We start from the raw sequence: 13,335 nt of genomic DNA, 5'->3' as shown, positions 1-13,335 counted from the left end.
GAGATTCGCGGTTGTGCATGGACTTCATTTTCAACAAGCAGCAACAACAAGCAGCGGAAATCGCTGGAGAATGCTTTGATGCCTCCAAGCAGGGGTGTGGGTGGGTGGGTGGACATCTGCAAAGTGGCTTTCTCCCCCTCGGCTACCACTGTCTATGGCAAGAAATATTAGGATTATCCATCAATAATGAACAATGACAGGAATTCTTTTTTTATATATAAATTTTTATTAGTTTTAAATACACCATTTTCAATAATAATTAAACATACTTTTTCATCTTATTCATCTTTTTGACTTCCATCAGTCCTGTCTGAAAATTTTCCAATCTAATCTCTTAGTATGCATTTCTTACTTTCCCTATTACATTTAAAACTCATAACCAATATCTCTATCTTTTTCTACTTTGTAACACTTCGTATATTTCTCCTTACAAAACTTATTGTAGTCCTACCAGCGTAATTTGTTGATTGCAGTTGCTCTTCATATAATTCATATACTTCTTCCAATCTTCTGTAAATCTCTGATCCCGCAGGTTTCGAATCCTTCCTGTCATTTTGTCCAATTCTGCGTAGTCCATTCATTTCGTCTGCCATTCTCCTTTCGACAAATTCTTCTTCTCCTCCTCCTCCTCCTCCTCCTCCTCCTCCTCCTCCTCCTCCTCCTCCTCCTTCTTCTTCTTCTCCTCCTCCTCCTCCTCCTCCACCTCCTCCTCCTTCTCCTCCTCCTTCTTCTCCTTCTTCTCCTTCTTCTTCCCTGCCTATCTGACTGGGTTCCCAAAGGACATCTAGTCCAACCCCCTGCAATGCAGGAATCACAGCTGATTTGAACATGGGATTTACTGGTCGTAGTTGAACACTCTAACCACTATACCAGGGCTGCCCTTCCTGTTACCCCCCCTCCCCACTTCGTTGTCTGGTGCTCTTGCCATTTGTATCCCCTCCGCTCCTTTCTGAGCCCCAAGTAGATTGTAAGATCCTTGCGTCTGAGACCTGTCTTAAAAAAACAAAAAACAAAACACTGTGCATTTCCCCCCCCTTGAAGTCTGGCTGGCTTTTGAGAGATTACTGTATATGCTTCCTTTCCAGGTGTAGATGCAAACGGTTCCTGAATCCTGCCCTTAAAGAAAAGCAACATTTTGAGCTTTTCTTCCAGCAGAGGAGAAAGCACCGGTCACTTTCCTCCTGAACTCTTCTGCTGAATCCCACCTCCTTCTCCCCATGAAAAAAGGGGCTCAGTGCCTCTCCAATGGCCTCAAAAGAGAAGCCGGTCTTTGGCTTGGGAGACAAAGCTAGGAAGGGCCGAGGACCAAGACACCTTTGCCATGGGCAGTGGAAAGCAGTGAAATAAATGAGTTCATCGAGTCCCGGTCTGTTGCAAGCTGAAAGTTCTGTGGGGTCTGGCAAGAGTTTGGGGTTCCCTGAGAACTCAGAATCCAAACGATAGGAAGAGTTGTCTTGACGCACCATGCCTCATCTAGCCCCTTTTAGGCAAGTGTGGAAGGCCAGTTCTTCGTAAAACAGGTATTCATAGGATCATAGAATTGTTGAGTTGGAAGGGACCCAAAGGGGTCATCTAGGCTGTGCAGGAGTCACTTTTCCTTACAATCCTTTGGAGACGATTTTCAAAATTCCCACCATAGCCTCTGCCCAATCGTTTCCCTCGCTTGCTCAAACACCAGCTCAAACACCACCTCCTAGATTCACTTCTCCTCGCCTCACTGCCCTGGCTCCTCAGGCCTCAACTGACCCCTTGGGTTCCTCTTGATCAGTCCATCCCCGATTCCAAGTGCTATCTTCAGTCTCCTTTTGTCTGGCCTCCTTATCCTTCAGATTCCCTAAACCTCATTCTTTGCTCCTCCGCCTGCTCCGTGTCCATCTTTAACCCCAGCCAGACTGAAAACTTTTCCTTCCGTCTCAGAAGCTGGACTATTCTATTTCCTGAGCTGCTGGGTCATTCCATATATCACCAAGCCAGCTCAACCAAGGTCACACAGGAGCCATATGGCAGAGTGTGGTGTGTGAAATGTAGCGTAGGAGCAAGGAGACCTGGGATCACATCCCTGCTCAGCCATAAAGCTCACTGGTGATGCGCAGCCACCAATCTTTTGCCATTACGTGGCACTCTTATAGATGCCACGTAATACCCGTTCCTCATTTTAGGAAAGGAATCCCTTTAGTGTGCCAGCACCTAAACCTTCGGAACTCCCTGCCTATTGACACCTATTGACCTCTTTTACAGGGCTCATTTCTGCAGATCAAAGCGGTTGAATGGGCATATACGGGCGATGATGATAATAATATATACAGATAATAAAAATAACATTATATTCTTTTTCAAGTGCACCAAATCCAGAATGTAAAATACTTGAATGCACAAGCATTGCGACACCTCTCTCCTGGGGCAAAAATATTCTTGGCATTCCTTTTTTAAAAATATATCTTTATTAATTTAAAATAAATACAGTACATTTATGGGAAAACAGACTACGTACAAGTAAACAAACATACAATAAAACATACAAATAACAGAAAAATCAAACCACCACACTATAAGATACAAGAAGATTAATATAATTATTATCATCATATATACTCCTGATACTGAACACAATTATAAAACTTATAGAGAAGAAATTTAAAATTGATTTCCAGTTAATCTCACTGTACTTTATCTATCCGTTACTCTATACCACACAGTTACATATTTCTTACATAATTTCTTTTTACCTCCCTACGAACTTAGATTTATACAATACAGGGATCAGTCTAATTCTGCCAAGATGTTTCCTTTTATTCCATAGTTTTCTAAATATTCTTTAAAGATTCCTTATAGACTTTTTGTTTTGGTTGGCCTCTTAATTGGCCTGTCGCTTTCTCTAGCTGCAGATGTTCTTGGCATTCCTTTTCTTGGCTCCTTCAGCCTCATCTTAGCACTTTGGGAGAGCAAAGGCCCTTCTCTGAATGTGGCTTCTGCAATCTGGCAAGGAGGAGCAGATCAAGGAGTCTAGCTGCCCCCAAACTAATGACATTTCCCATTTATCTGCTGATTTCTCAGAGCTCTGACGCATCCCCAGAGCCGCATCTGCATAACAAAACCCCTGATTAGATCACTTGCTGCTTGCCAGCTCCAGCTGCCCACTGATCCCACTGGAGCCATTATTTTAGGATATCTGGTGATAATGGGGTTTCAGAAGCCTCCCCCCACCCATTGGGGAGGGTGGTTTCTCATACTTCCCCTTACACAGCTATTTTTAAAAGAGGGAGCAAGCGACCTTGAGACCTGGTGACCAACAGATAATTAAATCTCTGAATTCAAGTTGGAGAGGCACTCGTTTGCCACCTGGTTCCCCCAAGGTCAACACACTGGAAAGATGGAGTCACTCGCAAGGCACTTACAAACATCTGACCTTTTAGCATCGCTGGCCTGACTCTCGTGGTCACAGCTGGTTTCAAAATAGCAGCAGTCACAAGACTTTCAGCCATTAAAGGCGGGTTGCCAATATTAGGCATACTCCATTGATATCAGGAGGCCTACTCAGGAAGTATGACTTCGTTGGATGTCACCCAATGGTTTTTTACATGGTGAATTAAAGAATTTCCATTTTATTTGCTGGTTTATTGAATCTAGGTAAAGGGACCCCAGACTGTTAGGTCCAGTCATGGCCGACTCTGGGGTTGTGGCGCTCATCTCGCTTTATTGGCCAAGGGAGCCGGCGTACAGCTTCCGGGTCATGTGGCCAGCATGACGAAGCCGCTTCTGGCGAACCAGAGCAGCGCACGGAAACACTGTTTTACCTTCCCGGCAGAGCGGTACCTATTTATCTACTTGCACTTTGACGTGCTTTCGAACTGCTAGGTTGGCTGGAATCTACATCCCATTTTTTCTCCAAGGAGATTCAGTGGGAGGCAGAGGTGCTGAGTTGCAACCAAAATTGGGTGGGGGCTGTTGTGCATGCATGACGTCACATGTACAAAGCCCCCAAGCCACCCGGCCAGGCTGACTAAGCCTGCCATCCCTCGCCCAGCACCACCACATTCAGGATGGATAAAATAAAGTCCTTGTTCACGCAGTGCATCAAACTGTGGAACTCGCAAGATGCCGCTGGTCGGCGGTTCGAATCCCCGCAATGGGGTGTGCTCCCGTTGCTCAGTCCCTGCTCCTGCCAACCTAGCAGTTCGAAAGCACATCAAAGCACAAGTAGAGAAATAGGTACCGCTTCGGCGGGAAGGTAAATGGCATTTCCGTGCGCTGCTCTGGTTTGCCAGAAGCGGCTTAGTCATGCTGGCCACATGACCCAGAAGCTGTACGCCGGCTCCCTCAGCCAATAAAGCGAGATGAGCACTGCAACCCCAGAGTCGTCCGCAACTGGACTTAACTGTCAGGGGTCCTTTACCTTTACCTTACTATCCAGGGTGGCTCTGTCCTGCTTCCACAGCCAGAGGCTGCAATTGCTTCCAAAGACCCGTTGCTGGAAACAATTGCAGGGGACAATGTTGCTCTTGTGCTCAGATCCTGGGTTTCCCTGTAGTCATCTGGTCGGCCACTGAGATAACAGGATGCTGGACTAAGTGGGCCGTTGCCCTGTTCCCAGCAGAGCTTTTCACATGTTCTTATGACCAGAATTGGAAACCACAAACATGTTCAGTTGTGGCACGAAGCTTTTATGATTCTGGAAGAAACTTCCGATGGAGAAAGAGCTTTTTGACAATGGAATGGGCTCCTTCGGAAGATGGTGACCTCTCCTTCCTTGGAGGTTTTTAAGCGGAGGTCGGATGGCCATCTGCAAGGAATTCTTTAGCTGAGATCCCGCAGGGGGTTGGATTAGATGACCCTTGGGGTCCCTTCCAACTTTACAATTCTGTGATTCTATAGAGTGAGGAAGCCGAAAGGTGAAGTACATGTGGATGCAAACACACACACACATACACACTTTCTGAGTTTTTGGGAGGACAATTGAAAAGACATCTTAGTCCTATACAACAAACATTCCAGCGATTGAACAGAGCCCAACCTTTCCATCAGTGTTTGATCAGAGCAAAACTCGGTTCGCACCACAAACAAAGGCTGCCCTATGCCGTGGGCAGAGACACTTGCCCTCCGAAGCAAGCAAGATTTTGCCACCTATTTCCATGAAATCTAGGATTTCACAAAGGCCTGGTTAACTCTTCTGAGCCATAGGGAATTCAGGAACTAACAATATTGCCGTCTTTCGTTTGTCTAGTTCTTAGGCAGAATCCATAGCTCAGTCGCTTGTTTGCTTAAAGCTAAAATGGTGTGTGCTTTTCGTTCTGGCAGTTCAGTAACTATTCAGTATGCAGTTCCTCCGTGAGTCAAAGTAGATTAAAATTTCAACCTGTGAGAACGGTATGCAGGACTACGATCCAGGGAGGTTCTTCCTATGTTCACAATGCCGTATTCCTTCCACCGCAACCACCCCATATCAGTTCAATTCTCTGTATTGCTGGAAGCATTTAAACAGCAACAACCCATAGAGTGGCTAGGAAAACCCAGCCAGATGGGCAGGGAATAATAATAATAATAATAATAATAATAATAATAATAATAGGAGCTGCATTCCATTAAAACTCTTTTTTCAAATATTACATCAGGGGTCAGCAAACTTTTTCAGCAGGGGGCCAGTCCACTGTCCCTCAGACCTTGTGGGGGGCCGGACTATATTTTGAAGGAAAAAAATGAACAAATTCCTATGCCCCACAAATAACTCAGAGATGCATTTTAAATAAAAGGACACATTCTACTCATGTAAAAACACGCTGATTCCCGGACCATCCGTGGGCCGGATTGAGAAGGCGATTGGGTCGGATCCGGCCCCTGGGCCTTAGTTTGCCTACCCATGTATTACATGCTTATAGTAAGAATTCCAGTACTTGGAAGCCGGAGTCCACTTACTCCCTAAAGTCATTGAAAAAGTATTTCCTTTTGGTGAACTGCCCTCTTTCCAGAGGCAAAATGTGGGGAGGCCGGGTGGGCAGTGGCCCCAGGTGCACATTTTGGAGGGGACGGGATCAGGCACCCCCAAGAAAGGCCTAGAGCCCTAGCAGCTGAGGTTTGGCAGAGGATCGGTTGGTCCAGTGGGGAGGTGGATGGTCCAGTGTGCGGGGAGCCTATCGGAGGCAGGATCCATTCACCCTCCATGTAGGCTCCGTGCCCCCATTGGTGTGTGCCCCCACCCCAGCTGCCCAGTCCACCAAGGAGGTGCAACGCTTGCCCTGCCCCGGCACCAGCAAACCACCCTATGCCTCTCTCCCCCCCTCTCTCTGAGCTGTATCTGTCAGTTTATCCATTTCAGCAATTAATCACTTGACAATTAGTGGGACACGGGTGGCGCTGTGGTCTAAACCACAGAGCCTAGGACTTGCCGATGAGCTCCCATTGCTCGGTCCCTGCTCCTGCCCACCTAGCAGTTCGAAAGCACGTCAAAGTGCAAGTAGATCAATAGGTACCACTCCGGCGGGAAGGTAAACAGCATTTCCGTGCGCTGCTCTGGTTCGTCAGAAGCGGCTTAGTCATGCTGGCCACATAACCCGGAAGCTGTTCGCCGGCTCCCTCGGCCAATAAAGCAAGATGAGTGCCGCAACCCCAGAGTCGTCCACCACTGGACCTAATGGTCAGGGGTCCCTTTACCTTTACCTTTAAGCTCCTTTAAATACTGTGGCGCTTGCTTCTGAGTAGACAGTGTAAGGCTGCATTTACAATGAAGGAATAAAAACCCCACGTGTTTCCTAAGGAATGGCTGGCTGCGGAAGCATTGCAATTAGAGAAATTAAAGTGGATTGGTGACGTTTTCCTTCAAAATTATAGGAAGGGCTGGCATATGAAATTGGGGGGGGGGATCCACATTTTTCACATCACTATCGCTGACCATTGCCTAGGCTGGTTGCCTGAGTGCCTGGAGGCGGTTGGAGGATGGATGGCAGCTAACAGATTGAGGTTGAATCCTGACAAGACAAAAGTACTGTTTTTGGGGGACAGGGGGCGGGCGGGTGTGGGGAATTCCCTGGTCCTGAATGGGGTAACTGTGCCCCTGAAGGACCAGGTGTGCAGCCTGAGAGTCATTTTGGACTCACAGCTGTCCATGGAGGCACAGGTCAATTCTGTGTCCAGAGCAGCTGTTTATCAGCTCCATCTGGTACGCAGGATGAGACCCTTCCTGCCCGCAGACTGTCTCGCCAGAGTGGTGCATGCTCTGGTTATCTCCCACTTGGACTATTGCAATGTGCTCTACATGGGGCTACCTTTGAAGGTGACCTTGAAACTGCAATTAATCCAGAATGCGGCAGCTAGACTGGTGACTGGGAGTGGCTGCTGGGGCCACATAACACCGGTCCTGAGAGATGTGGCCCTAAACGGCCTCGGTCCATTAGACCTGAAGGAGCGTCTCCACCCTCATCGTTCAGCCCGGACACTGAGGTCCAGCTCCGAGGGGCTTCTAGCAGTTCCCTCCCTGTGAGAAGTGAGGTTACAGGGAACCAGGCAGAGGGCCTTCTCGGTGGTGGCGCCCGCTTTGTGGAACGCCCTCCCTTCAGATGTGAAGGAAATAAGCAGCTATCCTATCTTTAAAATACATCTGAAGGCTGCCCTGTTTAGGCAAGTTTTTAATATTTAATGCTGTATTGTTTTTAACACCCAGAGTTGCTGGGGAAACTCAGCCAGATGGGCGGGGTATAAATAATAAATTATTATTATTATTATTATTGGCTGGCCGAGTGTCCAGAACTTTAGTCTAAAACCTCTGAAGGGTATGCACTAGCTTAGAATCATGGAATTGTAGAGTTAGAAGAGTCCTGCAAGGCAGAAATCTCAGCTCCCGCATCCCTGGTGACCTTGTGGCAAGGTGCTTCTTTGCCTTGAATAAAAGTGCTTTGAAATTCAAAACTGCATCCCCAAGCAAACCCACAACCCATCACAATGCACCCTGGCATTCTTCAGATAGAAGGGGCGGCAGCTGGAGAATGAAATCCAATCAATAAAATCCAATCAGCATCACAGACCAAAGGAGCTATGTGCAGTTTACCCACAAACACCTAGATAAAATTTAAATGAGTGCATAAATAAAATTTAAATTAGTTTCCTTTGTGTTTCAAAGTGAGCATTCTGGAGCTAAAGGGGTGAAAATTGTTTTGACCTTTACACTATGTACAGGATTGTAAGAGCAGTGCAAGGGATACAAAAATAAGGTGATTTTAAAAGGGCGGTGCAGTAATTTCTATCAGAATTGCTGCATTCCTTTTCTTCAGAAAACTGCCTTCGTTTTTCCAAGCTGGTGTTCATAGCCAATGTAGGCTGAATTTTCCACAAACACAACCAGGCTCACAACAAATATTCGAAATACAATAGTGCAATAATGATACATAATAAAAAGTGTAAATACCACTACAGCATTAACACTTTATTTATTTATTTGTAGATTTTATTGCAAATTTTATTTACAACATAACATAACCCCCCCACCCCCCAATACAGAAATACAATAAACATAACATACAACAATGCAAACAACCAAATAAAAGACTTCCTTTATCCTGGATCTGGCCTCCTTATTTACTTCTTATAAGCTGTTTCCTTTCTGAATAATTATTAAGATTTTTCTAATTTTAACTTAAATATCCACAAAGTCTCCTGCAGACATTAGTTGAAACAAGTCCAGGAATGTATTTTAGGGTACTATTTTGTGAAGTATTCTCTGCATTTTCCCCATGCTTTTTGAAACTCTTGTCTAGTGTGGTCTCTAATTGCCTCTGTTAATCTAGCCAGTTCAATATACACTAACATTTTGTCTTGCCATTCCTTTTTTGTTGGCACAGTTTCTTTTTTCCAGCTTTTAGCAATTAGGATCCTTGCCGCTCCTGTGGCATAGAGGAATATTTTCTGATCTCCTCTTGCTATACCTGTGTCCGTTATCCCTAATAGAAAAGCTTCTGTATTTTTCATAAAGTTACACTTAAACATTTTTTTAAGCTCATCATACACTGTGTTCCAGAAGCTTTTGATTTTTTTCACAGGTCCACCAAACATGTATAAGTGTCCCCTGTGTTTTACCACACCTCCAGCACAGATTTGTTTTTGTCTTATACATTTTAGCAATTCTGGTAGGTGTTAAGTACCATCTATAAAAGATCTTGATTAGATTTTCCCTCAATACTTCACAGGCTGTAAATTTCCAGTTCTTTCTCCATTGCTCTTCCCAGGCTGCTAATGACAGCATTAACACTTTAAAACAACAGCATCAACCCCACCCATTCATTTTATCTTACAGCACCTAAAAGTTTAAATGGGGAAACAGGTCAGGTAAAAAGATTCAACTCCAAAAATATCCTCAAAGCTGATGGCGTTGGTTAGTGCCTTGTTTTTGGTTGGCAATCATCTCCATCAAAATAAAGGAGCAGTTTCCTTATTTAGATATTTATGTATTAAGAATATTTCCGTACCACTCATCCTTCAAACTCCTGAAGATGCTGTGAGATTAGGGCCAGCCCTCTTTCCTGTAGTTTGTTTTAGCTGTTTTTTTTACAGATACTGGATTTTAAATTGTTGCAAGCTGCCCTGGGACCTGCTGGTGGAGGGGAGGCAAATAAGTTTAATAATTATGATAGTAATAATTACCATGTCATTTGCCCTTTGCAGCATAGCCAGATCATCCATCAGAGCTTTTAGCGCCTAAAGAAACTTTTTTTGGGGTACGTTAGGAAAGGGACACGGGTGGCGCTGTGGGTTAAACCACAGAGCCTAGGACTTGCCAATCGGAAGGTTGGCAGTTTGAATCCCTGCAACGGGGTGAGCTCCCGTTGCTCAGTCCCTGCTCCTGCCAACCTAGCAGTTCGAAAGCATGTCAAGTGCAAGTAGATAAATAGGTACCGCTCTGGCAGGAAGGTAAACGGCGTTTCCACGCACTGCTCTGGTTTGCCAGAAGTGGCTTAGTCATGCTGGCCACATGACCTGGAAGCTGTATGCCGGTTCCCTCGGCCAGTAAAGCAAGATGAGGGCTGCAACCCCAGAGTCTCCTGCGACTGGACCTAACGGTCAGGGGTCGCTTTACCTTTACCTTGGAAAGCAGAGAGTTTCTCTGAGCCCGGCTTCAGCTGGGGAGGCCAGGATATAAATAAATTATGATGATGATGATGATGATGATGATGATGATGATTATTATTATTATTTGCCACAGGCACCCCCTCCCAAGTTGCTCTCCTTGCCCTACCCTGGACACTCCCCGCAAAATAAGGTCTATTGGCAATGTGTGAGATCACAGAGCACGCACAGAATTAAGAATCCTTTCCTATGGTTTTGTGGGGAAGGTTTGATCCAGTGGAATTAAAAGGGATCCCCTTGCAAATGATCATCGGGCAGCTAAGTCGCTTAGAGCAGACACCCCCAAACTCGGCCCTCCAGCTGTTTTGGGACTACAATTCCCATCATCCCTGACCACTGGTCCTGTTAGCAAGAGATGATGGGAGTTGTAGTCCCAAAACAGCTGGAGGGCCGAGTTTGGGGGTGCCTGGCTTAGAGTGAGGTGTAGATAACACCAAGGTTGCAGGATCAATCCCTGTATGGGGTAGAGGCAGAGGCCTGCAGGCTGGACTAGATGATCCTCAGGGTCTCTTCCAACGTCACAATTATATAATTTCCATGATCCTTCTTCTCCACCTCCATCACATCAGACGCGGAGACATTTTTCTTACAACAGACCTGTACAGTGGGTTGAAAAGCTCTCTGTCTTAGGTCCTTATTCTATATAGTTTATACACCTTGCCTTCTCAGCTGGCTTTGAACCCCCCCCCCCCAATTGTTTGGGCAGTTGGTGGATGGATGTTGGCTAACAGATTGAGGTTGAATCCTGACAAGATAGAACTACTGTTTTGGGGGGACAAGGGGTGGGCGGGTGTAGAGGAATCTCTGGTCCTGAATGGGGTAACTGTGCCCCTGAAGGACCAGGTGCGAAGCCTGGGAGTCATTCTGGACTCACAGCTGTCCATGGAGGCGCAGGTCAATTCTGTGTCCAGGCCACCTGTCTCCCAGCTCCATCTGGTACACAGGATGAGACCCTACCTGCCCGCAGACTGTCTCACCAGAGTGGGGCATGCTCTGGTTATCTCCTGCTTGGACTACTGCAATGCGCTCTATGTGGGGCTACCTTTGAAGGTGACCCAGAAACTACAACTAAACCAGAATGCGGCAGCTAGACTGGTGACTGGGAGCGGCCGCTGAACCCACATAACACCGGTCTTGAAAGACCTACACTGGCTCCCAGTACGTTTCTGAGCACAATTCAAAGTGTTGGTGCTGACCTTTAAAGTCCTAAACGGCCTCGGTCCTGTATACCTGAAGGAGCATCTCCACCCCCATTGTTCTGCCCGGACACTGAGGTCCAGCACCGAGGGCCTTCTGGTGGTTCCCTCCCTGCGAGAAGCCAAGTTACAGACAACCAGGGAGAGGGCCTTCTCGGTAGTGGCGCCCGCCCTGTGGAACGCCCTCCCACCAGATGTCAAAGAGAAGAACAACTACCTAACATTTAGAAGACATCTGAAGGCAGCCCTGTTTAGGGAAACCTTTAATGTTTTACAGACTACTGTATTTAAATTCTTTGTTGGAAGCCGCCCAGAGTGGCTGGGGAAACCCAGCCAGATGGACGGGGTATGTATAAATTATTATTATTACAGTGGTACCTCGGGTTACATACACTTCAGGTTACATATGCTTCAGGTTACACACTCCGCTAACCCAGAAATAGTGCTTCAAGTTAAGAACTTTGCTTCAGGATAAGAACAGAAATTGTGCTCCGGCGGCACGGCAGCAGCGGGAGGCCCCATTAGCTAAAGTGGTGCTTCAGGTTAAGAACAGTTGTTTCATGTTAAGAACAGACCTCCAGAACGAATTAAGTACTTAACCTGAGGTACCACTGTATTATTATTATTATTATTATTATTATTATTATTATTATTATTATCATCATGTAAATCACCTTGAAACCTATAGTAGCAGCTTAGACGGCGGAACTTCCTGCCACAAGAGGCAGGGATGACCTACAACCTGGAAGGCTTTCGAAGAGATTAGGCAAATCCATGGAGGAGGAGAGGAAGAAATGCTTCTGAAGAACAGTTTCTGGAAACCGCAGGAGGCGAGAGTGTTGCTCTTGTGTTTGAATCCTGCTTGATGGTCCGCCACAGGCCTCTGGCCTGGAAAAAGGATGCTGGGCCACATGGGACATTTCCTTGGACCTAGCCACTCTCTCTTAGCTTAACCCACTTCACAGGGTTGTAAACAAACAAACAAACAAATTTGCATACATAAGAATGTGAGAAGAGCCCGCTGGATCAGGGCCAGTGGCCCCTCGAGTCCTGCTTCCTGTTCTCACAGTGGCCAACTATTCTAGGAAAACCCGCAAGTAGGATCTGAGCCATGGGTAGGCAAACTAAGGCCCGGGCGGCGGATCCGGCCCAATCGCCTTCTCAGTTCGGCCCGCGGACGGTCTGGGAATCAGCGTGTTTTTACATGAGTAGAATGTGTCCTTTTATTTAAAATGCATCTCTGGGTTATTTGTGGGGCATAGGAATTCGTTCATGCCCCCCCCATATAGTCCGCCCCCCCCCCATGGTCTGAAGGATGGTGGACCGGCCCCCTGCTGAAAAAGTTTGCTGACCCCTTAAATTTTGAGCCCAAGAGCAACTCTCCCTTCCTGTGGCTTGCAGGAACTGCGATTCAGAATCTTTGCACCCTGTGGCAGGGAGTTCCGCAGATTAACTACACCCTGAGTGAAGGAGAGCTTTCTTTTCCCTGCCCCGAACCTTGTACTGTTCAGTTCTAGTCTTAGGACAGTGGCAGAGACCCTCCAAGTGTCCCTGTTTTCCAGGGACGTTCCTAATTTAGAGAAGCCTTCTCGGTTTCTGATTCGATAACAGAAGGTCCTGCTTTTCCTTAGGACGTTTTAATCGGGGAAATGTTGGAGGGTATGGAGTTATGTGCCCCCCCCCCAAGCCAAGGAAATAAGTAACTATACAACCTTTAGAAGGCATCTCAAGGCAGCCCTGTATAGGGAAGTTTTTTTTCAATGTTTAATGCTTTACGTATTATATTTTTATATCTGTTGGAAGCTGCCCAGAGTGGCTGGGGCAACGCAGTCAGATGGGTGGGGTATAAACAGTAAAATTATCATTATGGAAGGGGTCGTTCCTGTTTCGAGGGCTGGATTTAGGTCTGATGAGGCCCCAAGCTACTGAAGGTAATGGGGCCCCTTATATGTCCAGCTGTCCTTTGTCAACAACAAATTGTCGCCGTTTATTGTATTGAATATATGCTATATGGTCATTTATGGACCTAATA

The sequence above is a fragment of the Podarcis filfolensis genome (genome assembly GCF_964270895.1).
Source record: "Podarcis filfolensis genome assembly, chromosome: 9".
Classification (NCBI taxonomy): Eukaryota; Metazoa; Chordata; class Lepidosauria; order Squamata; family Lacertidae; genus Podarcis; species Podarcis filfolensis.
This window is presented reverse-complemented; position numbering follows the sequence as displayed.